The following is a 24,910-nucleotide window of genomic DNA, read 5'->3' as shown; positions in this document are numbered from 1 at the left end:
AAGTTTGGGCACGCTTGTCGCCCCTGATGATTGGTAAACACTTCCCACGTGAAGCTGTTCGCACACATTCCAATTAAGGAAGGGCGTCAACTTCAACCGGTGCTTCCCATCTCGTGTGAGCAATACAAAGACAAAGGTCCCCCAGATAGCCTTGGACAGACTGTCGGAGCAAGTGCCCTTAGCGACCGCCTATGAAGGCCGGCACGGCACATGAGTGGGGTGGATGGCCAGCACCACGCCCGACCGCCTTTGTCTCCCGATGCTGATGTTTACACACTGCAGGACCGGTTCAGATAATTATTCACCGATGTTGCCCGTGAGCGGGAATCAAACTCGGGTCACCGGGTTCGTGGTGACCCGATATTCGCCACTGCTCCCCCGCGTTGTGAGAAACGCACGCACACACACGCACACGATCTGTAATCGTGATCAGAACGGGCAGACGTGGAAATGTGGGGTCGCGACGAACTGGCACACTTTGAGACATCCTGCCCCAAGATGCCTCCCCCATTGTGAAAACCTCCACGCGGTACCATTCGCTGCGGAGTTTCTAGGATCGCCACCACGCTGCGCTTTCAGACGCCCTTCCTTCCGATAGCAGCAAGCCGCTGGAGCTATGCACTTTTAAATCATCATCGAGATTGACAAACACATTTATTTAGAACTGATTTTTGTGTTTAGTTTGTTGTCCTTCCTCCACACCTCTGATCAGGATGGTTGGCTACGTACGGTGCGAAAGAAGTTAAACATACATGCAAAGCAGAGGAGACCTTGCACTACCCTCCCAAGTGACCCTCCTGGATCTGCACCTCTCACCATCCTGCGATGTGACAATCCACCCAGCACCTGCATATGGAACTGGTTTCATCGCTCCATCTCCCATGAGTGGACGTCTTCTCAACATTTGTTCCATTCCTTAGATGGATACTCGCCATGGTGGCTATGAGATGTTAACTACCTCGCCTGGGGTACAGGAGGTCGTGCGTTCGATCCCGACCCTGACGCCTGCTGCTGTATATGTGGAGTTTGCGTGTCTCTCTCTTCATCATCACTGTAGCTAGGAGATGTTAACTACCTCGCCTGGTATACGGGAGGTCGTGGGTTAGATCCCGACCCTGACGCCTGCTGCTGTATATTTGGAGTTTGCGTGTTTCTCTCCCCGCGGTTGCGTGTGCTCCAGTTTGTCCCTACAAATTTTGATCATGCGTTCAGTCTATTTGGCAGCCATACATTTACACATGAGAAGCCACTTCATTGACCTATCACGTGTGGCCAGGTCGCTTCTGAAGAAGAGCTCCACAGCTCAGTAGGCCTCTCCTGGTAAAGTATGTTTTTAAGTTTTCGCTTCGTCTAATCATTATTCCTAGCACAAAAAGCTTTTTTTTTAATATCCAGTGCGCGGTGACTGTGGTCAACTAGAATGGAATACGGAACATGTAACGGACTCAAACACACGAAGCAGGAGGAGGAGGCATCGTCAACAGTGATGCACAACTCCGTTGCTGCTGATGAAATCGTCTGGCTCAGCCACCTCGGTGTGGGGATTCCAGTTCTTGCTCAACATCAACGTCGGCCACACGAAGACGACTGTCCACCACCAACTAGACTGGACAAAGAGCTGTACACAGGCAACGTGCTGTGACGCTCAACAACGAGCCATCATCATAAGTGGCTACGAGTCGGCCTTCACGATTGCCTGCCCACTCTGCAGCGATGTGTTGGCGAGTCGTGCGTGGATGGGAGCCAAGCGAAAAATGTTGTCCACAGGCTCAGTGCAGTCTCCTGGGTGACGGGGAGAGAGATATTTCCGTGAGGGTTGGAGTCCTGCATCAGGGTCGGAGTCCTGGTGAGTATGAGCCAAGGCGGCCGTCATTATAATAAATATGCTCAAAATGTCCCCCCGAATATATTGCTATAAAATAGATTTCTGTTTATATGATTGTGGTTATGGTTGTACTTTTATAAATCCCTAATCTCTGCCATTACATACAATGAAGCAAAAAAAAACAGAGCAATGTAATACAATACACTATTAGACATTATTGTTAAAAAAAAAGTCCATCCTATGTGTTAATAAATTTTTTAAATATTTTAGGCAGGAAATGGCTGGAAATTCGTTTTCAAATTTAGATGTTTTTTTCTGGGTTGGGACCCCCAGACCCCCTGGAAGATTTGGTCCCCCCCAATGTTGACTCCATGGCTACAGCTTTGGTATGAGCGTTAGGCTTGGGTTATGTACGCACGCTGTACGTATCCAACCGTGCTAATCGGAGGTGTGGGGAAACGTTAACCAAACACAAAATACAGTTCAAAAGAAAAAAAAGAGTTTCCAATTTACATTTAAAAGCGCACAGCTGCAGCGGCTTCCCAATATCGGGAGAGAGGGTTCCAGACGGCCACAGAAGCGCGTCTGAAAGAGCGCGGTGCGGTGACCGCCACCCTTTGTTCGATGGCCAGACAAATCCCGCTGCAGCGAGGATGACCGCAGTTGGCGTGGTGGTGGTGGTGGTGGTTTATGCTCCTTAACGAGACCAGCGACGTATCGTGGTTCACTTTTGAGGCGAGCGCTTTGTGTGTGTAACGAGTGCGACCCTATAACGAAGGATTCGTTTGGCAACTGGAAGCCAACGCAGCTTGGCGATCACTGAACGGGCACGGTCGGATCTGCGTCGGGCTGGGAGTGCGTGCCGGTTCGAGTCCTTGGGGGTGGGTTAAGAGTCCTGGGAGAGGGTGAGTTCCCGAGCCGTCGAACCTTCGTTGAGCAACAACCATTCGTGGCCAGGTCGCTTCCGTAAAAGAAGCTAAAAGCTCAGCGGGCTTTACCTGGTAAGATACAAAATAAAGTTAAGTTTCACTTGAATATGCTGCAAGTGATTTGTTGACATATCCTAAACTTTGCACTCCCGTCGTGTTTTTGTTTGTGGAGTTTGTTTGTTGTGACGTTCTGACCCGCACCGACTGGACATCTGTGAGAAAGAGTCTCACAGCTCATCGGCATTCACCCCGAAGTCCAAATAAATACGCCGAGTCTGTTCCAAGTGGAAGAGAGAGAGCGGGAGAGAATGAGAGAATGAGAGTTCCCACACATCGCTTCAACCCACACTCCCACCAGAGTGCCGCGCCAGGGAAACCCACTGGGGGGGGTCAGAGTCTCCCCCCCACGCTCCCTCGCCACCCACTCGTCTGGGGAACATTCAATCCGGCGCCTCCAGCCACAAGGAACGACGTCGAGCCAACAACCCCGCCCCGGCTGGGCTCAAAGCGGCAACTTTACGAGCCATTTGGTGGCAATTCCACATTCCCATGGAAGAGGCCAAGTACCTCCATCGGGAAGGAGAAGTCAGGACTCGTGTTGGCGTCCGAGAGTTGCGCTCATTGTGTCGGCCCCCGGAACAGGAGTGTTAGTCGCATGCACTCCCTCCCTCGCTCGCTCGCACGCGGTGTGATCCCTTGCTGTGCGCGTTGCGCATTGTTCGTGCCGCTGCGTTCACGCGCCGACAACGGCCATTCGCGACAAGACGCAGCGCACCGGGGACGCGACTCACCTCCATCGTGGGCGGAAGCTCCCTCACTCCACAGCGTCACCAGCAGCGCGCTCGCCACACTCGCCACCACCACCACTCCGCTGATTCTTCTCCGTTGTAGCAGCTGCTGCTGCTGCTCCCTCTGTCTGCACGGTCTGGAGTCCGCTTCACCGGGGGCGGGGCCACGGCTACGAGAGCGGGGCTACAGGGCTGTTGGGAGGCGGGGCTACAGGACTGTTGGGAGGCGGGGCCACTGCTCTGAGGGGCGTGGCCACTGATATGTGGGCGGGGCCACTGATATGGGGGCGGGGCCACTGCTCTGGGGGGCGTGGTCACTCATATGGGGGCGGGCCCAATGTGCTAGAGGCGGGGCTACGGGCAGGGGGCGGGGCCAATTATCGGGGACAACAAAGCCGGAGGGCGGGGCTACATGGTCCGGGGCGGGGTTGATGGCGGGGCTGCAGAGGTGTGGGCGGAGCTCCGGGGCTGGTGGGCGGTGCTACAGGCATAGGGGCGGGGCCACCGAGCTGGGGACTCCAAAGCCAAGGGCGGGGCTACAGCGCCATAGGGCGGGGCTCCGGGCGGGACTACGAGGCTGGGGGCGTGGCTACGAGGCTTGAGGGCGTGGCTACGAGGCTTGGGGGCGTGGCTACGAGGAGATGGGGCGTGGCTACTAGACTGGGGGCGTGGCTTGGAGGCGTGGCTACGAGGCTTGGGGGCGTGGCTACGAGACTGGGGGGCGTGGCTACGAGGCTTGAGGGCGTGGCTACGAGGCTGGGGGCGTGGCTACGAGGCTTGGGGGCGGGGTAGGGGCGAGGGAGGGTGGCCGCTAGGAGGCGGCAGTGCACGCGGCAGCGGGATGCGACCTGGACCCACGTGGTCAGCGGATAAAGCGATGACGCCCGCGAGTGACGAGGGCGCGTCGCTGCTGAGATCGCGAATGACGAGGGCGACCGTGGGCAGCCCTTTCTCGTCGTCTCTTTCCACAAGAAACATTCACTTCGTTTCGACACAATCCGTCGGATGTGTAAACAGACACAATATATATCCATAATACAGGGTTTTTTGGGGTTAGATCGCGTTAATATATTAATGTGTCGTTAATATATTTACACGATCTAACCGCAAAAAAATGGTATTATGGATGATATTGGTCGCGAAAGCCTACGTGTTAAACTGACACAATGTATATGTCTGTGTGGAGAGAGAGAGATGTATGAATTAAAGTAGATGCATGCATTGTCTGCGTGACCTATTTTGTGAATAAATCGTGAGCATCGCAATGCAGCATGTAATGCAACTCTTTCCGATACCTACCTACGGCATGACAATTGTTGCGACGTTTTGATTTCTCTTTTCCGTTATATATTAGGCAAGATAGAGTACAATATTTCATAAACTTCGTATATCCTAATATTAAATGCTAATAAGTCAACATACGGTAAAAAATGACTGATCTAAATATTAAATAACGTATTTAATGTTGTCGATAAAACTACGGGATCTTTCGTCCTGTATGTATGTTGCATTTATTTCGGAGGTGCGGGGGAAGGACAACAAACCAAACACAAAAATAAATTATACAGAAATGAGTTCATCAATCTCGATGATGTAAAAGTTCATAGCTCCCAGTGGCTTTTCGACACGTGCCAGATGTTCACAGAGCTCACAACGCCGAAGCCGCTGGGTTGATACTCATAGGTTTTTTCGGTAAAGTCACGTAGGTAAAAAGAAAAAAGAAATAATAAAAATAATAGAAATAATAATAGAAATAAAATAATAAATCACGACGTTTCGGAGGCAACACAAGTCTCCATCATCAGGTGGGACCGTCACAGCCAGATTAGCTGCATCAAGTGATGCAGCTAATCAAGTGATGCAGCTAATCTGGCTGTGACGGTCCCACCTGATGACGGAGACTTGTGTTGCCTCCGAAACGTCGTGATTTTCATTGTTTTATTTTATTATTTTTTATTTCATTTTTTACCTACGTCACTTTACCGAAAGAACTAAGAGTATGAATCCTTGCAGTCACGAAAGCTTCAAATCTAGAATCTCCGTCATCAGGTGGGACCGTCACAGCTAAATCTACTGTATCTTGCCAACAATCTTCACCGCCATACAGCAGTGGAAGCACCAAGGTTCTGCAGCAGCCCGCAGGCTCGTTATTGCTCGGCCCAGTGCATTGTGGGTTGCCTGGTTCATTCATTGCAAGACACAATCCGGTGATTGTGTCTTACCAACACAATCACCGGATTGTGTTGACAAGACAGCAATAGAGGCGACACGCAATGCGCTGTACCGATGCAGGGAAAGCGTCAGGGGGCGCCACGATGGTGAGATGTTATCTCGCTCGCCGAAAATGAAGGAGGGCGTGCGTTCGACCTCGATCCCGACCCTGACGCCTGCTGCTGTACATTTGGAGTTTGAGTGTCTCTCTCATCATCATCACGGTGGCTAGGAGATGTTAACTACCTCGCCTGGTGTGCAGGAGGTCTGACGCCTGCTGCTGTATATTTGGAGTTTGCGTTTCTCTCTCATCATCATCACGGTGGCTAGGAGATGTTAACTACCTCGCCTGGTGTACAGGAGGTCGTGGGTTCGATCCCGACCCTGACGCCTGCTGCTGTAGATTTGGAGTTTGAGTGTCTCTCTCTTCATCATCACGGTGGCTGGGAGATGTTAACTACCTCGCCTGGTGTGCAGGAGGTCGTGGGGTCGATCCCGACCCTGCCGCCTGCTGCTGTATATGTGGAGTTTGCGTGTCTCTCTCTTCATCATCACGGTGGCTAGGAGATGTTAACTACCTCGCCTGGTGTGCAGGAGGTCGTGGGGTCGATCCCGACCCTGACGCCTGCTGCTGTATATTTGGAGTTTGCGCGTCTCTCTCATCATCACGGTGGCCAGGAGATGTTAACTACCTCGCCTGGTATACAGGAGGTCGTGGGGTCGATCCCGATCCTGACGCCTGCTGCTGTATATGTGGAGTTTGCGTGTCTCTCTCTTCATCATCACGGTGGCTAGGAGATGTTAACTACCTCGCCTGGTGTGCAGGATGTCGTGGGGTCGATCCCGACCCTGATGCCTGCTGCTGTATATTTGGAGTTTGTGTCTCTCTCCCCGTGGTCGCGTGGATGTTTCTCCCGGTTCTCCGGTTTGTCCCTTCAGAGCATCACGCGTTGAGAGTATTTGGCTGCTATAAAATTTCTACGTGATATAAACCACTTATTTGAGCCATAATTTGAGACCAGGTTGCTTCTGAAAAAGAGCGATAATGCTCAATGGGCCTTAACATAAAACATTCATTTTTTTCATTGGACAGCTCCCTCTTGCACACTGTAGATCAGTGCAGAGAAAGCCTGTTTTCCCGCTGATATGTTAATGATGATAATACAAATTTACATTGTAAAGCGCATTTCACCCATAGGGTCCCAATGCGCTGTGCATGAAAAGAGGAAATAAAGAGAACCATGGTGAACGGTGAGAACGAGGGCGTGAAAAGCAACGTAAAGAGGTGAGTTTTCAAGACGCGATCATGTCGTTGATAACAAGGTTTGGAGACTGCACTTGTGTGTATCTGTGTATGTTTAGGTGCCTGAGTCGGGTAATATTCCTTTTTGAACCAGTAAAGCCGTGCTTGCTGAATTCAATAATGTTCAAGAAATTGCATTGAGACTCTCATATCCATTAAGTGCCTGCTATTTCCTGCCAGTAGCGTCTTCATCACAAACACCTGTCGGGTGGTTGCCACGATGCACCCTTTGATGTAGCAAGGCGCGCTTCTTTCAAACTGCAAGACATTCAAAATGTCGACAAAATACGTCTTCACTTTGACCCACCAAATAAAAAAAACTGCCGTTTAACTCAAATGAGTGCAGCTGTTCGAAGGAAAATTGGCATTTTTTTGTACATTACATTGGTACATTAAAGTCCAACAAACCGGCATGAAAGTTGTATATTTTCAAGTAAAACTTTACGATGCACACACGCATTAAGGCGCCACGGTGGCGAGATGTGAACTACCTCGCCAGGTATACAGGATGTCATTGGTTCGATTCCAACCATGACGCCTGTATATTTGGAGTTTCCGTGTCTCTCCAGCCGTGGTCACGTGGATTTTCCTCCTGGTCCTCCGGGTTTTCCCCCTCCACATTTAGAATCAACATCACGCGTTTAAAGTATTTAGTTGCTGTAAATTCCCACGTGATTAGCCACTTCGTTGGGCGTTGTATATCTCAGTGGGTTTTACCTGGTAAAAAAAAGAAAAAAGTTTAGTTTATTTGTGTTGCCCCTGCTGGTCCATCCCTGTTCCCTATGGCCCCAAAGTCAAGACGCTCACAGCGTGACCCGTGGCACCACCACGCGATGGGGAGTAGAGCCAGTTGCCCAATAGGGCAGCAGACTGCGGGGCAAGGTGCGCGTGAGAGGGAAGGGAGGCTGGGGCGTAGGTCCCCAAGACAGACAGAGAGGAGGGCTCGGCTCAAGATGAGCAGCAGGAGGAAGAGAGGATGAGGACCGGGCAACAGGGCTAATCGGAGGTGCGGGGAAAGGACAACAAACTAAACACAAAAAGCAGTTTTAAAAGAATGAGTTTTCAATCTAGAACACAGGAGGGAGCTTGTAGGAACGTTGGGTTGTTTGGTCAATGGCCAGGGTCAACGGCGGCGTGGTGTATTCCGAAAATATGGCCGACAGTGAGGGCGGGCACAAGCCGGCGTGAATAGGTTAAACGTTGAGTTTTATAAGGGCACCACGAGGTGACCAGTCCCTCCTCACCCAGCCCTACCCCTCCCACCCCCCACCCAGCACCACCCTCCCCACCCTCCCCACCCAGCCCCTCCCCACCCAGCCCAGCCCCTCCCCACCCTCCCCTCCCCACCCAGCTCCTCCCTTCCCACCCAGCCCCTCCCTGCACGACGGACGGACGGACACAATAATCGCCTGTGGGCTGGTGTAACCAGGAGGTTCCTACCAGTATTATTTAAAAGAGCATTGCTCCAGTAGCTTCCTGATATGAAAATGGAAGAGCGTTCCAGACAGCCGCAGAATCGCATCTGAAAGTGCGCGATGCGGTGATCGTCTTTGCTCGAAGTTCGATGGTGCCGAGATGTCGGGGACGAGAGGGTGGTGATGATGATGAGAAGGGAGGGAAAAGAGGGAGAAGAGGGAAGGAGTGAGCAGAAGTGAGCTGCACGGAAGAGGAGCGGCGTCTGTTCTCACAGGGGGCGGTGGCAGGGAGTGGGGAGGGATTCAGAGTGGGGGTGGCCACATGGAAGTCACGTGGTTTACGAAGAGGAGGCTTGAACTGGCTGAGATGGATTTGTGTAAATTGTTATTGTTGTATCGTCTCGTCAAGGATTGCCATGATACAAGGATACTGCATCGTACGGTATAAGATCCTCGATAATTGTGTCATCTGTTTCGCTAAATACATCATCATATCGTGATCGTTATTTGCTCACATATGACTTGCTGGAAATGAAAGTGTTAGGGGGAATATTTGCTCCATTTATAAATCCCATTAATTTGTTTTACAACATGTTGCATTACCAGATGATAATTCTGAGACACTGATAAATGATTTGAAGCTTTCGTGACTACAGGAATCCATAATCTTTGGTTATTTCGGTAAAGTCACGTAGGTATAAAATAAATCACGATGTTGCGGGCGCAACACAAGCGTCCGTCATCAGGTGCTTTCCCGAAACGTCGTGAATTATTTTATTTTATACCTACGTGACTTTACCGAAAGAACCAAAGAGTACTGCTAAATGACATTATGACTGCAAAACAGCACTGGACATCAACGATCCCAATTTGCCGACGGGAGGATCCGTTTGGCGTTGTGTAAGTTCGAGTTGTTTACGTTTTATCCAAGACCCGTTCTATCCCAAAACCTATTAGTGACAGCAGTGGGCACTAATTTGTCAAGAGGAATGTGCAGGGAGTCAATCCACCCCGCAAAGAGTAGACAAACACAAATTCAGGGATTGCACAGTAGCTGCACGATGTCATCCGTGAGCCACTGCCCTTTTTGGATGGCGCCAACAACAATTTTGCAGTAAGTGGAGGCAGTCATCTTGTGTACGTGTGATGTGTCATAATACCCCGACCGCTATGCAAGCATGGATGACGAAGCGCTTGCAAGTTTTTGCATGCTAGATCAGCAGTTAGCCAGCATTGATTCAAAGTGGGCCTGGCTCTGCCGATGAGACGCCGCGTGTCGCAATCGGTCCAGAGTGCTGCTCGTCTTGAAACAATGCCGCTGAAAGTTATTGCACTCCCAGAAGGCCGTGCGGCTGATGGGTTTTGTCGGAAATACTTTTACGCATTTTTTTTTTTACGTCGAGACGGATACGTGAAGTAAGACGTCATGTCTGCTCGTTGATTTCGTTAACCCGTGGAGCTGTTCCACCAGATTCTGAACGTGTTGCTGAAAGCCCGCCCTAGTAACGGGCGGGTGGAACTGAAGAAAGCCACAGAGTCGTACAACCGCACGGTTGCCCTGCGTAGGTACGTAGCGACTTCTCTATCTCAGTGCATTGAGGCCAAGGCGATGTCATGGCCAATGCTGTAGGTGCGAGCGTATGTTCGTTGACCTTGCCCCGCACCTCCCATCTGCACGGTTGCCTTACGTTCGGTGCGAAAGAAGTTCAGCATACAGTACATACACAATTGCCCCAACCATTCTGCTCACGGTTTCCTTCACATCTTCTTATTCTGTCTCGGGCCGGCTCTCCTTCTCACGCGCTGGACATTCATTGCGTCCTCCCCAAAGAAATGTGTCTTCAATGTTGATGTCACATTCTAGTTCAAACCCCCCAGGGTACGCACCTCATATTGCTCGCCAATGTCATCCCCTGGGCTGGCATTCCAAGTGTTCTCTCTCTGATCATCCGTACGGGAAACACAGACATCGCTCATTATTCACCGCGCCTGTTTGCGTTGTCTGAGTCAGACTTTACGTATTCTGTAGTCAGCCCATTTCTGCCGAAGCTCGAAATGGTGCAATTCATTGGCTTTGGTTTCCGGAATATTTTTTTTTTGGAATGCGCAATGGCGTAACGCGACGTGGTCGTAGAGAGTTCATCACCACACCCACTCGGCACTTGCTGAAGGGCTTAATGATGACCCCAGAGTTTTTGGGGACATGGTACATATCTGACGTTCCACCCTAATTCGTGCCCACTGTGAGCCATGTTGTCGTATCAGCTCGAGGCCTTTTGCAAAAATGGCAAAATTATCTCGCCGCATGTCAATCGCTGCAGCTCAATCTACGGGATCGACGCACGCACCTTTGAACTTGGGAACACGGCGTCAGCGGCGGCATAATCACCACTCATCGTAGAAGCTCACGGTTCAAATCCGGCAGGCCGCCCTTGGTTATCGCTGCGGTTGTATTTAACCGTGAACAAAAAAGAATATCGATAAAATACCACGTGGTGCCCCTCGTGACTGTGAACTTTAACCGTCACGTGACCTCATTCCACGTGAGTTGGAGGGGGCATCGTGTGCCGGCGTCACGGCTCAAATTCGCACGCATTTATACACACACACACATTCATACACACACACATTCATACACACACACATTTATACACACACACACATTTATACAGACACACACACTTATACACACACACATTTATACAGACACACACGCGTTCATACACACACACACTTATACACACACACATTTATACACACACATTTATACACACATTCATACACACACATTTATACACACACACACACATTCATACACACACACACATTCATACAGACACACAAATTTATACACCCACACATTTATACAGACACACACATTTATACACACACATTTATATAGACACACATTTATACACACACACATTTATACAGACACACACATTTATACAGTCACACATTTATACACACACACATTTATACAGACACACACATTTATACAGTCACACATTTATACACACACACTTATATATACACACACATTCATATAGACACACACATTTATACACACACACATTCATACAGACACAAACATGTAGCCGCAAATGATTCGCTTGGGATTACACACGGCGACCTCGTAGCAGACTATATCCGTCCGTGAAACATCGCGGGAACACGAAATGTGCCTAATTATCGCGGTGATTATTGCCGTGCCACGTGGAGCCCTTTAGAGAAGCTAAGCCGCATCGTCAAAAATTGCCACTGCCGTACGATCAAATGCGCGATGGTCAATGAAACATAAACACTAAAAACGACCTGAATCTGACTCGCCCTTGTGTCTTCATCACGTTCACTACAAGCCCATGGCATTTGATTGCTCATCGAAGGCAATGCTGTGAAGTCAACAGAGGCGACATCCACACTGTGGCAAAGACAACGTGTGACATTTGCATGCACCGCCTCGTGGCCTCTGCTACTGCCGATGCGTCGTATCCTGAATCTTGGTGCGAATTCATGCTGGGAGCAAGGCGCCGGCTCTTCAGCACTCCCGCTACTGGCTTGCAGAGGCGGTGATGCCCCAATTGACGTCTTTCCCATTTTACGTCGTTTCGCAAACACGTCGTCACGTGATCGACACCACTGCTGCCCGATTGCGTCGCCTCAATCCACACTCACGTCGTTGACGGCATCGTTCGTCCTCCTCGTATCCGTCGCATCACCCTGCCCTGTGCACAAACTACTTTGCGTCGCGCATAAAGAACACATTCCTGCGGAGGGAGCTGGTAGGAACGTTGGGTTGCTCGGTCAATGGCCAGGGTCAACGGCAGAGTGATATATTCCGCAAATATGCCTGACTGTGAGGGCAGGCACAAGCCGGCATGAGTAGGTTAAACGTTGAGTTTTATAAGGGCACCACGGGGTGACCAGCCCCTCTCCACCCAGCCCCACCCCTCCCACCCCCCACCCAGCCCCACCCTCCCCACCTAGCCCCTCCCAACCCTCCCTACCCAGACCCTCCCCAGACCCTCCCTCCCCACCCAGCCCCTCCCTCCCCACCCAGCCCCTCCCCACCCTACCCTCTCCACCCAGCCCCATCCCTCCCATTTTTGGATGCACGACGGACGGACGGACACAATAATCCCCTGTGGGCTGGTGGAACCAGGAGGTTCCTACCAGCAAATTGACTGTGCTGTAGGGTACAATATATGATTTATGTACAGTATTTTGCTGGTTTGGAAAAAATGCTCTGATTGACGTTTCGATATTTGCCGTCGCAACCTTTTGGGGCGCATCCCTGACGTAAACCGGGGTATTGCTGTAGTTATTTATGCCATTATATCATATGTTTTTAAAATTATCATTTCCACGTATCACGTGCCGCCGCACCACAGTTTTGTATTTTCTCAGTCTCGTAGACAGCGAACGACTCGGAGGCGCGAGGAAGAACCACGGGCGAGCGGGAAGGCAGCCAAGCGGTGAGCCGACACCCCTCAATTCCCCGAGCTCTGCCGTCCGCTATATATGAAGCTTTTATGGACCAATGAATGAGTGTTTACGTGTGGCAGGAAAGCGTAGCACCCGGAGACAACCCACGCGTGTGAGGGGGCAACGCTCTATCCCATCCAGATGGAACAGGTGGAGTCCACATGTTTTGCTACGCTGTCTTCTCCTGGCGAGCCAGGGTACGGCTCCTCATCGACGCCTACGGGACGAAGGGAGTTGCACAAAGTCTGTGTGCGGCCATCCACCACCCCTCGCTGCTGCCCCCACAGCGCTGGATCACAGGCAGCCGCGTGCACTTGACAGTAGCAGGGCTTCATTTCTCAAGGAAAAATGTTTCCATGAAATCTCACGGGCTCCTGTTGGCAAAATTGTTCTCTGGATCTCAGGCCTGGATAGCTCCGACTGACACGAAGCCCCCCTCGACAGTAGTAGGCACACAGCGTTGCGTCTGTTTGTATCTATGTACGTTGAACTTCTTTCGCACCGTACGTTGCCAACCATGCCAATCGGGGGTGCGAGAGAAGGACAACAAACTAAACACAAAAAATAGTTCTAAAGACATGACTTTGCAATCTAGATTTAAAGTGCGTAGCTCCAGTGGCTTCTCAATATTGGAAGGAGGAGCGTTCCAGACGGCCGCAGAAGCGCATCTGAAAGCGCGCGATGCCGTGACCGTCTTTGTTCGATGGTCAGCCGAAAGCAGAGGTGGGACAAAGTCATTGTTATGCAAGTCCAAGTCGAGTCGCAAGTCATCAAATTCATGACTCGAGTCTGACTCGAGTCCAAGTCACATGACTCGAGTCCACATCTCATAGGTGGGACAAAGTCATTGTTATGCAAGTCCAAGTCGAGTCGCAAGTCATCAAATTCATGACTCGAGTCTGACTCGAGTCCAAGTCACATGACTCGAGTCCACATCTCATAGGTGGGACAAAGTCATTGTTATGCAAGTCCAAGTCGAGTCGCAAGTCATCAAATTCATGACTCGAGTCTGACTCGAGTCCAAGTCACATGACTCGAGTCCACACCTCTGGCCGAAAGCCGCTGCTGCGACGATGACCGGCGTTCTCGTGATGCTTTATGCTCCTTGACGAGATGAGCGAGGTATTGTGGTTGATTTGTGGCAAGCGCTTTGTGTGCAGTGAGTGCGACCTTTTTGCGAACTATTTGTTCGGCGACCGGAAGCCAATGCAGCTCTGCGAGCGCTGGACGGACACGGTCGGACCTTGCAGAGTGTGGTAATGTATGTATGTTTGTACCGTGTGTGTAATACAAACATACATACAAATAACGCGACTGGGATGTCGAGTGTTTGCTCACGCAGGCTGTGACGTGGGGCAGATGTTTTCCTCGTGCCCGGGCCAGGCGCAGAGGTCGGTGGCCCTACACGTGGCCTTGGGGTGCCAGGCGCGGCTTGTTTGTCATGGGGCTCGTTTGACCCCAGTGCTGACGGAGGGCGTCGGCAAAGTGATGACATTTCCCTTTCAACATCAAGAGCGTTTGTTGCATTTTGTGCCCGCAAGAGTCAATTGAGTCTGCGTCCAGATAAGCAGAATGGAGATCAGGGCTGGCTGAAACCGCTGGTATTTGGAATCATGGGCATGTGGACTTGTTACTAACCCTAATTGAATGAGTATTTGACAGACAGGGTACTGGTGGCTCAGCTCTCCCTTCAATGTTCTTAAGAGTCAAATACAAAAATGTTAGTACAATAGTTCAGACCCAGTGGTGGGGCATCCTTCAGCCTTTCATCATTGAATTATATAAAGGGTGAGAGCGAGAGCAGAATACATGGCAAATCAAAGCAGATAATACTGTCATCCATTTAGTGTTGAGTTTATTCGTGTTATAAGTATTAACCAGGGTGGCCATGGAGTTTGGACCACGAACCTCTGCAACAAGTGGCAAACGCACTACCGTCAGGCCATGTCACGACCCTCCTAACACTGTTCAAACAAATCGAACAAGTCGGCTTTCATGACCAATTTGATGATTCATAACTTCATTTTGGCTCAGAGCGTGTACGTAACACATTCCTGCAGAGGGAGCTGGTAGGAACGTTGGGTTGCTCAGTCAATGGCCAGGGTCAACGGCGGCGTGGTGTATTCCGCAAATATGCCCGAATGGAAGGGCGGGCACAAGCCGGCGTGAGTAGGTTAAACGTTGAGTTTTATAAGGGCACCACGGGGTGACCAGCCCCTCCCCACCCAGCCCCACCCCTCCCACCCCCCACCCAGCCCCACCCTCCCCACCCAGCCCGTCCCCACCCTCCCCACCCAGCCCCTCCCCACCCTCCCTACCCAGCCCCTCCCCACCCAGCCCCATCCTCCCCACCCAGCCCCTCCTCACCCTCCCCTCCCCACCCATCCCCTCCCTCCCCACCCAGCCCCTCCCTGCACGACGGACACAATAATCTCCCGTGGGCTGGTGTAACCAGGAGGTTCCTACCAGTATAATGTGTCATAAACCCTCCTCCACCCGACGTAGACATTTTTTAAAAGTCACGTAATGAACAAACGTGCCAGTGTATGAATGTTATAGCACCACCGGTAGTATAGTTGTTGGGTAGCGATTTCACAGCATGTAATCATTGGGTGTGGACGTTTCAGCTTGGTTTTCATAGCCAGCATTGTCAGGCAGTTTCCAGAAATCTGGCAATGTCTATTGGAGGGCATTTTCAGGTTTCTGGCAACTTCCTGACGATGCTGGTTGTAACTAGTGGTGAAACGTCCTCTACGCAATGTTAAAGGCTGCACTGATCGCTCTGTGACACCACCACCAGAGGTGCTGTTGTGGCATTCATAAATTGGCCACGTGTGTTCGTCACGTGACAACTTTGTTATTTTATTTCTATTATTACTTTAATTAATTACATTTTTTACCTACGTGACTTTACCGAAAAAACCTAAGAGTATGAATCCTTGCAGTCACGAAAGCTTCAAATCTAGAATGAAAAAGTCACTCGATATGTCACTTAATGTCACCTTCTCAAAGCAGGGGCTCCGCGATAAAAACAAAAAAAAGATAATTTTTTTTCGAATTCGGTAAAAAAAAACCCTTCAGTATTTTAAAAGCCACAATGCAAGCGGTGAACACGAGACGGTGGTCATTGATACGCAACATCACGGAGCAGTCCTTAAAGGGCCACGTGCTGCTCCAGAGCCGCAGGTTGTCGAACACTTGTCTGGAACCATCAGAAACACCACGAGACAATTTGTCAAGTGTTAAACATATAATAGTTCAAACACCAATTCGCTGGCCGAACGCATCCTAATATATATAGAGGACTACGGAGCTCGGGCAATTGTTGGCACCGTAGGCTGCTTGCCGCCTGGGCGGCTGCCTCCCCTCGTTTCCCGGTACCTCGGCGACTGTGAGAGACGCGATTCACACGAACGACGCCGCCGCCAAATACAAAATGAAACGTCGCCATCGTGGGTCGATCCCACATCTGCGCGATGTCCCCGTCCCAGAAAGACACTCGCAAGGAGAACTCAGGAAGGGTCGCCAAGATCTGCTGAGAATAAATGCCGAGTTGGCAACAGCGGCGAGGAGAGACCGCTTATGGACGATGGCCATGCCCTGTAGTGTCATCGCCAGACCACTGGATGGAATTTAAACTAAGCCACTCAACTATTTATTGTTATTATTTGACCAGGTATGGCCCAGTGAGATGTGTATCTCTTTTTCAGAAGCGACCTGGCCATAAATGATAGCGCAACGAAGTGGCTTATCACGTGGACATTTATAGGAGCCAAACCCTCTTATTTAAATTAAAACAACACCTCAATATTTCTACCCGGTACATTTTCAGAGCCAAAAACAACACCCCCCACAAATAAAAGTTTCTTGATTTACAATTTTTGCCAACGAATGATCCGCAAAAAAACATTTTGAGGAGGGGAGAAAATTAACCAACATACGATTCTAAAGCGCGTGCTCACACACAACTTTGTTGTGTGTGTGTACATTTTTCTTAATTCACATTTCCAGCGCATGACGCTACATTTGCAACGACACACATTTTAGTAGACTCGTGCAGCTTGTCCGTAACATCGAGTCCGGAGTTTAACATTGGAACCTTTGCTGGTGAGCAAACGGGATCTCTCTCATCTGGTTCGCAGGAGACCGTGGGTTCGATCCCGGACCCTGGCGCAGCCTGCTGCTGCTGCTGTATATTTGGAGTTCGCGGTTTCTCTCTCCCCGTGGTCGCGTAGATTGTCCTCCGGGTTCCTCCCGTTGTTCCCTCCACATTTAGAAACGTGCATTTAGAGTATTTGGCTGCAATAAATGTCCACGTGATAAGCCACTTGGTTGAGCTATCATTTGTGGCCAGATCGCTTCTGAAAACAAGCTACATTGCTCAGTGAGCATTACCTGGTCAAATAAAAAGTTTAGTTTATGAAGTTGAATTGCTCAGTTGGCGTTATCGCGTACATGAAAGTGTAGTTTTTATTTAGTTTATAAACCGGCAAGGGGGAAGGAAGTAGTGGGGGCGGGGGGGGGCACAGAAAAGGGGAGGGGGTAGGAGAGGAGGGAGGGGTGGGGGGGACATCGCCCACCTGGACAGATCTCGGGAAGTCAGGGCACGAGGCAATTGCCGAGGTATTGAGCAATATGTGTGGTGTGTGTGCGTGATCAATGTGTGTGTGTGTTCAATGCGTGTGGTATGTGTGTGCGCTCAATGTGTGTGCGTGCATTAATGTGTGTGTGCTGAATGTGTGTGTGCTGAATGTGTGTGCGTGATCAACGTGTGCGTGGTGTGTGCTCAACGTGTGTGTGGTGTGTGTGTGATCAATGTGTGCGTGGTGTGTGTGTGCTCAATGTGTGCGTGGTGTGTGTGTGCTCAATGTGTGTGCGTGCATTAATGTGTGTGTGGTGTGTGCGTGATCAACGTGTGCGTGGTGTGTGCTCAACGTGTGTGTGCTCAATGTGTGTGTGTGGTGTGTGCGTGCGCAATGTGTGTGTGTGCTCGTGACGACCACGGCACAGGAATGATTAACATGCACTCGCGGTGGGGAAGCACGCACGCGGGCCACTGGGCCAGGGAAAAATGTTTGTAGCGTGAAATATTCGCGCTCTTGGCAATGCAAGCGGAGATGGATTTTTCTTTCGTAAAATAAAAAGGGGGGCAAATCTGGACGCTGAAATGGAATTTTTAAGATAAAGGATTTCAATTTGGATAGATATTACCGAAGTCTCTTTAACACCATTGTTTGTTCGTTATTTCAATTTGTTTATATCTTCCCCATTGCATGCAAGCGTGTGAATAGTACTTCGCGTACGGTGGGGAGATGTTAACTCCCTCGCCTGGCATACAGAAGGTTGTGGGTTCGATCCCGATCCTGACGCCTGCTGTATGTTTGGAGTTTGCGCGTCTCTCTCTCCCCGTGCTCGCGTGGAATTTTCTCCGGGTCCTCCGGTTTTATTCCCTCCACATTTATAATCAACAAACGTTCAGAGTATTTGGCTGTTGTAAATGTACACGTGATAAGCCACCTCGTTGAGCTGTCATTTGTGGCTAGGTCGCATCTGAAAAAAATCTATACAGCTCAAGTGGGCCTTACCTAATAAAATAAATCCTACAGTAGTTTATCGTTAGTCGCATGGCGAGTGAAACGGCAGTTACTCTTGCTTCTCTCAACGAGCTCCTGTACTTTGTTCACATTTTCCTCTCTTTGGCGAGAAATGTATTTCTATATGTGCCCTACGGCGCTTTGAGTACCCTGTCATAGTTTAGTTTATAGTTTTAGGTTAGTTTGTTCCCATTTTACAGGTCTGGCGCAGCATTTTTTACATCGCAAAATGACCACCTACAGAGTGGACAAGACTGAGAAACGAGGATGTGAACGAGACAGTTAGAAAACAATATCTATACAGGACTTGAATTGTATCACGAGCCATACACTTTATAACTAATTGTTTTCACCGGGAATGGTTCGTTGCTAGATGCCTTTTCGAGCATTGCAGCAGCAACCAAACTCAACATCAATCACATCATCATCATGATGAGCAGCAGAAGTCTTCATTTCGCCCACGTCCCTCATCCCTGATGTGTTCATAAAGGAAAGAACGGCTAATCCTGTAAAAGCTCAACCAGAGGCTCTGTGATGAAGGACGCGTACGGCCCGTAACGTCAGAAGGGTGTGTTTCTTGTTGGAAGTTCGTAGCACCCGTCGGACACGTGACTAGAGAAATCGTTTACAACAACAATAGAAACATCAGAAACAACACCAAGTGCGCCATCAGCTGCAGCAGAAGTCCTCATCTTTAAAACCAGAAGCAACATCAGTCGCAGTTGCCCTCCAGAATAAAAAAAACGGAATGGAGGACGATACGCTGTAAAGCTATAAAACGTGACCCTCAAGTATGGAGGAATCAATTACGCGAATGTTAAGTAGGTGTGTCATGCCCCAAATAAAGTTTCCTCGCTCATATTAGGAATTATGGATCAGGAGTTGACCATCTGCGATTTCGATTACATGCTCAACCCCATGCTAGATCCCATCACATTGCTCGTAAACTATTTCTTTAATGAAGAAACTAAAAACTAAACAATTTTTTATTTCATCATGTAAGGCCCACTGAGCTATATCGCTCTTTTGTAGAAACCACCTGGCCACAAATGATAGCTCAAAGAAGTTGCTTATCACGTGGAAATGTATCGCAGCTAAATACTTTGAACGCACGTTTCTAAATGTGGAGGGAAAAGCCGGAGGACCCGGGGAAAATCCTCGCGACTATGGGGAGAACGTGCAAACTTCAAATACATAAGCGTCAGGGTTTGAATTGAACCCACTACCTCCTGTATACCAGGCGAGGTCGTTAACATCTCGCCACCATGGTGGCCATATATCACACGTGGACAATCCCCCCCTCCCCCCATATACATTGCAGACTCATTCTGTCGCGCCACTCACAACGGCGAGCAGACTGATGATGATGCGATGATGATGCAGAGGATGTCAGTTTCAGTGGTGGGGACACTGTGTCAAGTCAGATTTCAGCCACTGTTTGGATCACAACTCAGAACCTTTACCAAATGTGTGAAAGTCGAACGGTGCCATGTGGACAACCCCAGGACGGTGCCTATAGCAGGCGTCGAAAAATGTGTTGGCTGGAACGGATAGTTGAGCGGTGGTCACGTGTGCACAGCGAGCTGGAGGGTTTGAATTCCACAAAAAATCCCCAACAGATTTGTGTCAAACCAGCCAAGTTATGTAGCGTTCACGAATCATTACGCAACCGAATGACAACCCCACGTGTTCAGTCTTCATTCTTCTTCGTTCGTACGGCAAGGCGAAATTTGCAACATTATATGTGTATTATTATCACGCGTGTTATTATCAGCTACGTATAGATATTCATTCACTGAACACGTTTCATTAGCAATGCCTTCCTCGAGCGCGTGGCGAGCACGTGTCAGCATTACACGTGCAAGTGTAAGTTTGTGAGACGTGCGATCTATAGTCATAGCTTCGGGGGTAGCGCGACAAACGCCGCCCAGTCCGCCGGAGAGCGGCCGTAGTAGAACGATGGAGTGGTTCACTGCGGTGCGGTCCATTAGGCTTCGGGGGTTCGGAGGATCGGGGGGTCAGAGGGTTGAGGAGTCTCCTTCAATGTCCCACTCCTGGAAGAGGCGTGCGCAGCAACTGGGTTGGTCGAATATCAACGCGTTCGGTGGATCACATCTGGACAGACATATCGGTCCCACGATATTGGCGTCGTAGACTGTTGGGGCACTGCTGGGGGTGGGGGGGGAGTGGCATGACAATGATGGGGGACTGAGGAAGTCAGTCCACCGAGTGAGTCCCACTGAGCTACACGGCCCCACTGCCAGGGCCACTCGGCCACCAGTGGCAGCAAAAATGGGCCACTGCTTCACATTACAAGTTGTATACTTGAGTAATGAGTCCACCAGACGAAGCTGGAGATGACACAATCGTCTTTATTTTCCACACGAGCTGACGCTGCGTGCGACCACTCCACTTCAGCTCCCACCAGGAAGCCCCCAAATCGCCCCACCTCATCCGGTGACGTCACCACTCTCCTCCTGGGCATCCCCTCCCTCTCTCTCTTGCCTCACCTTCTCTTTCCTTTCCTTCGTGACGTCATCTTTAACAGTAACCTGGGATTGCGTGGGTCTTTCTACACCCGGATCATGTAAGAATTAGCACTACATCACCCCCCCCCCACTCCTCCCTTTGAAGAAAAAGTTGTGCTCAACCAATACAACCGGTGATAATCCAAGGGATTCAGGGTAATTCTGATGGCAGGGGAGGAAGGAGGTATGAAGGAAAATAAACTACTTTTGTTGGTCAATAAGCAACCAATTTTTAACTCAACCGGAGTTCTGTCACTTTGGGTGTGTAAGTGTGGAGAGCATGTGTACAGAACAGAATTTAAGACAGAAATAATTGAGAAACCGTAACACGAGACTGTACACACAAAGGTTCAACTGGACCTTCCAACCGCAACAAGCGAACAACCGACGACAATCTCCGGCATGAAGGAACGACGACGTCATTTTCCTCCATGGTCGTGTGGTCTTGCATGCGGTGGTTGTTCATCACTGTGGGATCATCACCCGAGCCCATGCTGGGTAACCGGGCCGTGTAGCCGCAGCTCGGTTAGATGATGCCGCACTTCCTTGGTCACGGGCGGTCCTGGGGAAAGAAGGCAACCTTGTTGAGGTTGGTTCGTCGTGGCAAGTGGCTTCCCCGACCTCAGCAGTGATGATGGTGAATGAAGGGGTGAAGGTGTAGGTATTCGTGATGACTCGGTTTTTGGTGAGTGTAGTGGGTGCTCCTCCGAGTCTAGTGGTACATCCATGGTGGGCTTTGACCGGTCAGGCTTAAGACGGCCGGGATGTACATACCGTCGCTGACTTCCCAATTGGACAAATACACATTGAGGCCTAAGGATCTCTAAACTTTTACAGGGCCTTGCCACGGATGGTGCAGATTGGGTGAGGTCCCTAAAGGTACCTGTGGGCAGTGTAGCCATGCACTATCTCCCACTTCGAAAGGCAGGGGCGTCACTCCCTTTCACCTAGCCCGTTCATTGGTGAATAGGCAGAAGCTGCTGCAGTTTGTGCCGCTTTCTTCGCCATCTCCCAGTGCTGCATGACCTGTCGTATCACTATCGGCCATTTCGCAGCTCTGGCTGGGAGGTAAAAACGTTTTCGCTCAATGGGAAGGTCTGGTTCCCTACCATACATCAAGTAGAACAGAGAGTATCCTGTCGCCAGGGCCCCACCTATGTGTAAGTCCCAGTCTGCCTGGGTGTCATTGACCACCTGACACAGCATGGAGGTGATGGTGTGATTTAGGCGTTCTACCATCCCATCGGTTTGTGGATGGTATGGGGGAAGTGCGTACTTTCTTTGTACCTAGGATGTTGCACACTTCCTGTATTAGTTTTCAGGATTTTATGTTTTATCCTAGCCTGTTAGAAGTGTTTCAGGGGCCATCACCTATCTATGTACAAAAGCTTCTGCTATTGACTGAGCAGTTCGATCCACCAGGGGCCACGCCACCGGCCACTGCGTGAAGTACTTGACCCCTACTAGCAGATATTTGTGACCTCTGTCGGTGCGAAGGAGGGGTTCCAATATATCCAAGGCCACCAATTCGTTTACTCGCGAAACCTCTATTGATTATAGCGGCACTTTGCTCGGTTGTGCTGGTGGCTTTTGCCGCGCATATTCTACACACGAGGCCGTCCATACGCGGATATCCGACATCATGTTCAGCCAAAAATAATGCGTTTTAATAGTAGATAATGTTTTAAGCTCCCCCAAATGTAGGAGGTGGCGGCAATGCACCTCCATTACTAACTTTTTGCAAATGGAGGTCGGCACGACAACACAGTAGGACTGTGTGTTGATCTCCCAACGCATCAACAGCCCTTTGTACTCTACAAATGTCGACGCTGTTGGAGGCCGATCTTGTTCTGGGCTAGAATTTGCAATGGTTAAAATATGTTCAAGCATCTCATCCACCCATCGCTGCAACTCTTCTTGGCTCAGTCCCAAATCTGGATCGGCCAGGGGAGTCTCTGGCTTGCTTCGGCACTCCATGTCAGGTGAGAGTGGTTTACACCTGGGTGACCCCTTAACACATGCACAAGTACCTGCCTTTGGTAGACGAGATGAAGCCTCCGCATTGGTGTGACACAACCCCTTCCTATGGACCACCTCATAGGTGAATGTTGCAGCCTTGCACAACGGTCAGGAGTTCTCTCCTGGTTACGCAGTACCATTGTTCGGCCGGTGACAATATCCGGCTGCCATATGCTATCACTGCCTCTCTGCCCAATTGCACCTGTGTTAGGATAGCCCCAATGCCGACATTGTTTGCATCCGTATCTAGCGTGAAGAGTAATTAAAAATCTGTGTGTGCCAGTGGTGGCATATCCATGAGGAGCGTCCACATATTTTTTTAAAGCCCTGTCCTCTTCCATATCCTATTGGAACTTCTGTCTGTTACCTGTGAGTGCGTGTCAGGTGGCTGCGAAATCCTGTACAAATCGACGGTAGTAAGAAACAAAACCTATAAATCTTATGACACCTGGCACGGATACGGGGGTTGGCCATTCTCTAACACACCGTGTCTTCTCTGGATCACTCGCCACCCCCGTTGTGCTAACTATGTGCCCCAGGTATCTGACGGAAGGCTGTGCGAGATGGCATTTAGAAGGCATAAGTTTCAATCTTGCTTCCCTGATATGTGAGAAAACCAGCCTCAGCCAGTATAAGTGTTCTTGGAAGGATTGTCCGAACATGATTACATCGTCTAAATATATCTTGTAAACGTCCCATTGGAGACCTGTTAGTACTCGCTCCATTAGCCACTGGAATGTGGCTGGGGCCGTTTGTAATCCCATGGGGAGACAGATAAAATGAAATAACCCCTGTCGTGTTCTAAAGGCAGTCTTGTTTTTCAAATCGTCATCCAGCAGTAGTTGCCAAAACCCAGATGATTGGTCTAATGTAGAGAAGTGTTTTGCGCCCACCAAGGCATCCAAGGAATCATCAATCCACAGTAGTGGATAAGCGTCCGCCATTGTGACCTTATTGAGTCGACAGAAGTCGACAAAAAACCACAATGAATCATTTGGTTTCTTTACCAGGACGATAGGGGTCCCCCCATGAGGTCATGGATGGTGAAATAATATCAGCTTTTAGCATATCATCGATCGCGTTTTGTACATGAACTTTCTCGACCGACCCATGCGATATGAATTTTGGCGGTGTGACATTAAATTAAATTGCCCTAAAACATACGGTTCTTGACTAAATATATCTTCAAAATCCTGTAATAATTTCTGAAGGGCCTGAAGTTGTGGTACTGATAAATTATCATCCTGCTCTGTCAAAGCTTCCAGCCAGGGTGTGGCCTCCTCGCATGAACAATTCATTTAATTTTCCACTATTTCCACCTGCACTTCATCACCTCCGGCAGGCTTGGGCCACACGTGTGCCAAAACCGTTCCCCCAAAGGTGTGTTTGCCGTGTCTAAAACGTGGAAAAATAGTTTCTGGTGGTGACACAGGATGGTGTCCGCGCCTGCCAGGGCGTGTCGGTCACTAGCGGAGTGTGATAACAAAGGGGAATCAAGATTTGTGATGTTGGGGTACCGTGAGCATTTCCTTGATTGTCTGCACCTGAATATAGCCGTTCCTCTGACGGCATTTCGATGCACCCTGGTCCATAACAATTTGAATTGGGAGTTAATGTGCTGGAGACGAGTACGAGTCCCGATATAACCAATTTTCCTACTCATATTTTGGTCTCAAACTGTACCAAAATTCCCATGCTTCCCCCATTTCAAAAACGTAGTTGCTGACACTCCTGTATGGACCAGCATCTAAACCTCAATTTCCCCCACCAAGCCTACCACCACCGACTACTCTACTTGCCAACTTGTGCCATT

The 24,910-nt window shown here is 49.8% G+C and overlaps 1 protein-coding gene across 1 annotated transcript in view; it reads right to left on the bottom strand.

The window, feature by feature from the left end:
- LOC144732632 (lysophosphatidic acid receptor 6-like) overlaps positions 1 to 3,621 on the bottom strand; it is a 38,901-nt gene extending 35,280 nt beyond the window's left edge. The window contains exon 1 of the mRNA XM_078614135.1: positions 3,546 to 3,621. The gene's annotated coding sequence lies outside the window, so the exon portion shown is untranslated. The remainder of the gene's footprint in view (positions 1 to 3,545) is intronic.
- Positions 3,622 to 24,910: the final 21,289 nt, after the last annotated feature.

The sequence above is a fragment of the Lampetra planeri genome, chromosome 43 (assembly GCF_965212315.1).
Source record: "Lampetra planeri chromosome 43, kcLamPlan1.2.h2, whole genome shotgun sequence".
NCBI classification, from domain to species: domain Eukaryota; kingdom Metazoa; phylum Chordata; class Hyperoartia; order Petromyzontiformes; family Petromyzontidae; genus Lampetra; species Lampetra planeri.
This window is presented reverse-complemented; position numbering and strand designations above follow the sequence as displayed.